We start from the raw sequence: 4,925 nt of genomic DNA, 5'->3' as shown, positions 1-4,925 counted from the left end.
TTATATTATATTTATATGAATATTAATAACATTTCTATGGTTGATTTTTCCCTGTAAAATTGAACAGTGCAGAATAGGGCTCAGGCTGAAGTTTGTCACATTTGGATTTCTTAAAAACAAAACTTTATTTGCTATAAACATTTAAAAGGCAATTTTCTTCCCCTATAACATATGTAGACAATGAACTCTAAGGTTTTTAAAAAATCTCCACAGCCTATAAGAAATGATACTTTTATTTTTTAATTAATTTCTTTATTTTTGCCTTGCCTGGGGCATATGGAACTTCTCAGGCTGGGGATCAAACCCATGCCACAGAAGCACAGATGTGACCCAAACCACTGTGGTAACAATGTCAGATTCTTAAACTGTTGTGCCACAATATAACTGCAGAAATAGTACTTTTAAATGGCTAAAAAGAATCAAAATACTGAAGTTTAGTGTGAAGAAGGGTGGATATAAACAACCAAGAAGAGAGCAGATAATTGATGTTGAATTATTAATAGTCCAAACTAAGTTCCATGGTTTTTCTACCTATACAAATAAAATGAGGTACTTTCCAAGTTTGAGCTATTCATTGTACATCCTCCCAAGCAAGTGTATGAATAAGATTTTTATAAATATTGCCAATATTAATTTATTCCATACCTAAAATTAATTAAATGATAGCAATTGTACAGTGATTAGGATGCATTAATTCTAAAAAATGTAGCTATGGTCCAGCACAAGTTGTCATGCTTCTTTTATCTGAGAAAAATTATTTCAGAATAAATATCAGCCCTATGCTAACCATGAGAAGAATGTGGTCTTCTACTGACAAATAGGCTAGTCTTGTATTTTGATCCTTAGCTGGCTTAGGCATTGAGTTTCTCTCAAAAGGAAATGAGTCTGATAGTTGATGACAGATTTCAGAACTTGGTGAATTGAAGCACAGGCAGATTCCATCTGGGTAAGAGTACTGACCTGATTTTCACTAGGAAACAAAGGTGAATCTTCTCCAACTTCAAAATCAAAATATATGTTTTTAGGTGAAGACAGAATATTCATCGCTGAAAAAAATGTTGTCCCATTTTTAGAGGCTGTTTCTTCATCTCTGTGTATAACACATTTCCATCAGGATTTTGTGATCAACAATCTACATCATAGTGGCTGCCAGTAATCACATGTAACTTGAGGGTGCACTTGGTGATCAGCATGATGTCCTAATAGAAGCATTTCTAGGTGAGTCAGGTAGTTCAGACCTGATCTTGGAGAGGCAACCAGGCAGGCACTAGCAGCAGCAGTGCCCAGTGAACTGTGGTGGCCATCCAGCTCTTTATAGACTCTATCTGCAGTATCCTGAGGTAGCCATGGTCAGCCCAAGCTATGTGGATGCTGGGGTCAGTACATTTTTGCTGGGCAGTCCTCCTCTCCTGCTGCCAGCAAGGATAAACTGCAGAGTCACTCTGAGCCTCAGAGACATTCAGGGTGAGAAGTGATCCCCTGTGGGTGAGGGGTGCTGTGAGATGAGGAACTAGGACCAGGAATGACCTTGTTAGCAAGACACCTGAGTTTTTTAAATGGGTGACTAACATCCCCTAACTTATGTTGACAACCTGTACTCCATTTAAGAAAACTAAAGCAAACCATTTGTTAATGAAGTCAGCTGAAACAAAATATATATAACAGTCATATATATATGTATATATATAAATTGTTACAATATAAACAGTTTTAAAAATGATTGCAAATTAAAATCCAATGACTTAAAGTATGCTGGAAATGTAATAGAGCTTTGGGATCAAAGTGGTTGGAATGGAATGCAATCTACTTATAACTTTAGCCTTATACCCACAGTGTCTTTGTAAAATGAAAACAATAACATCAACCTCATAGAGCTGTTTTGTAGATGAAATATGAAATGCATAAAATAGTACCTAAATTTATAACAAGATTAACTTGTTATTGCAACCAGGTAAGATACACAAGATTACATATCCAGACACACACATTCACAATTATTAAATTAAATTTCTGGTCTAGGATAGAGCATATTTGTAAGAAAACTTGTGAGAGGCCAATATGGCAATAAGGAGTTTAAGACTGAAGTCCAGAAAATTCTAAACATCTCCAAACGATTTCAATTATTTGCAGTCCTTCTTACTCAGTGCGAAGAAGCCGGACAAATTATCTCCTATCCACCCAATATTCTTTCTGGTGCTTTCTGCAGGGGTGTACCTAGAGAGAAGCAAGAAAAGAAAAGTCAATGTGTGTTCTAATTACTGAGTGATAGATAATCTCTTGCTGAGAATCCTGTGACCTATATTGTCTTTTTCAGGAATGCTCTTATTTTGTTTGTTTATTTACAAACATAGCTTTTATTTTTTTATTTTTTATTATCATTGATTTACAGAGTTCTGTCAATTTCTGTTGTACAGCAAAGTGACCTGTCTTTTTCTCACATTATCGTTCATCATATTAGGTCACAAATGATTAGACATATAGTTCCCTGTGATATACAGAAGGATCTCATTGCCTGTTCACTCCAAATGCAAGAGTTTTAATCTACTAACCCCAGATTCCAAATCCATCCCACTCCCCACAAGACATTATTTACAGAACTAGAAAAAATATTTTAAAATTTGTATGTAAACTCAAAAGGCCTCAAATACACAAAGCAACATTTAAGAGAAAAAGTGAAACTGGAGGAATCAGGCTCTCTGACTTCAGACTCTACTACAAAGCTGCAGTCATCAAGACAGTATGGTGCTGGCACAAAAACAGAAATCTGGATCAATGGAACAATATAGAAAGCCCAGAAACAAACCCAAACACCTATGGTCAGTTAATCTATGACAAAGGAGGCAAGAACATACAGTTGAGGAAAGATAGTCTCTTCAGTAAATGGTGCTGGGAAAACTGGACAACTGTATCTAAGAGAATGAAATTAGAACATTGCCTAATGCCATACACAAAAATAAATGCAACATAGATTAAAGACTTAAATGTAAGGCCAGACACTATAAAACTCCTAGAGGAATACATAGGCAGAATGCGCTTTGACATAAATCACTGCAATACCTTGTTTGATCCACCGCCTAGAATAAAGACAATAAAGACACAAATAAACTAATTGGACCTAATTAAACTCAAAAGTTTCTTCGCAGAAAAGGAAACCATGAAAAAAACTAAAAGACAACTCACAGAATGGCAGAAAATTTTTGAAAATGACTCAACCAAAAAAGGTTTAATCTCCAAAATATACAAGCAACTCATATAACTCAACACTAAAAAAATAAACAACCCAATTGAAAAATGTGCAAAAGACATAAATGGACATTTCACCAAATAAAAGATAGATGGCTAGCAGGAACACATGAGAAATTGCTCAGCATCACTAATTATTAAAGAAATTCAAATCAAAACTACAATAAGCTACCACCTCACACCAGTTAGAGTGGCCATCATTAACAAGTCAACAAATAACAAATGCTGGAAAAGATGTGGAGAAAAGGGAACCCCCCTCTACTGTTGGTGGGAATGTAAATTAGTACAACCACTATGGAACATGGTATGGAAATATCTCAGAAAACTAAATATAGAACTGCCATATGACCCAGAAATCCCTCTCTTGGGCATATATCCAGACAAAAATTTCATTGAAAAAAACACATGCATCTGTATGTTCATCCCAGCATTATTCACAATAGCCAAGACATGGAAACAACCTAAATGCCGATTAATAGATGAATGGATTAGGAAGATGTGATACATATATACAATGGAATACTACTCAGCCATAAAAAGGACAAAATAATGCCTTTTGCAGCAACAGGGATGGAACTAGAGACTATCATACTGAGTGAAGTAAGTCAGAAAGAAAAAGACAGGCACCCTATGATACACATATGTGGAGTCTAAAATGTTGCAAAAATGATCTATTTACAAAACAGTAAATATCAAGGAATGCTCTTGATAAATCATGTGTCATAAACTTGTCCTACCTTTCTAAATTGCCTTCAATCCCAACTTTCTCATGCCTCTTCATCTAAAGGCTTCTCTAACAATTTTGGTGGTTGCTGACTAAGAATGTAAAGTGTGACCTCCCTGAAGTATTTGCATTTATACAGATTAAAACCCACTTACACACACACAAAACTCAAAACTTTCAACATTTAATAGAATGACATTGTAATCATGTAATCGCACATAGTAATATGTATGAGTATTATAGGCATATGAAATTTTATAGATAGGTCTACTTGCACTACTGTTTTAGAAATATACCTGATATTTGCTTCACTGCTTTAGAAATGTACTTGAGTTTTGATATATAAAAAAAGAATTTCTAAGTTATGTGATATCTTGAATAATTTTCCCTGAATAGCTAAGATGTCCTTTAATCTATAGTAACTTCAATGTTTTATTTATTTATTTATTTATTTTTAATTGTTATTTTCCCCAACACACTTTTTTTTCCACCGTAAAGCATGGGGACCCAGTTACACATACATGTATAGATAAATGTTTCTCCCATTGTCTCGCTCCGTTGCAAGTATCTAGACATAGTTCTCAGTGCTACACAATGGAATACTACTCATCCATAAAAAATAATGAAATAATGCCATTTGCAGCAACATGGATGGAACTAGAGACTCTCATCCTGATTGAAGTAAGTCAAAAAGAGAAAGACAAATAGTAACATCAATGTTTGCTGTCAAATATTTCCCTTCCCCCTTTCCTTACCTTTAAAGAGCAGCTGGGGTTTTAACTGCACCCTTGCTGGCTGACTGGAATTTTTCTATTAAAAATTTCATGCCCCCATGCATGGATTGCACATGGTCCAGAGAAGAACACAGCCATGAGATTGCCATTCCCAAAAAAGCCAGCACCTGGGATCTATTGTAGATTTTCACTTGTTTATCATAATGTTTTTGTCATTCAAATGC

General features: G+C 35.0%; 1 pseudogene; it reads right to left on the bottom strand.

The window, feature by feature from the left end:
* LOC100158089 lies at nt 710–1,571 on the bottom strand (annotated as a pseudogene).

The sequence above is a fragment of the Sus scrofa genome, chromosome X, assembly GCF_000003025.6.
Source record: "Sus scrofa isolate TJ Tabasco breed Duroc chromosome X, Sscrofa11.1, whole genome shotgun sequence".
In the NCBI taxonomy this organism is placed as follows: Eukaryota; Metazoa; Chordata; class Mammalia; order Artiodactyla; family Suidae; genus Sus; species Sus scrofa.
This window is presented reverse-complemented; position numbering and strand designations above follow the sequence as displayed.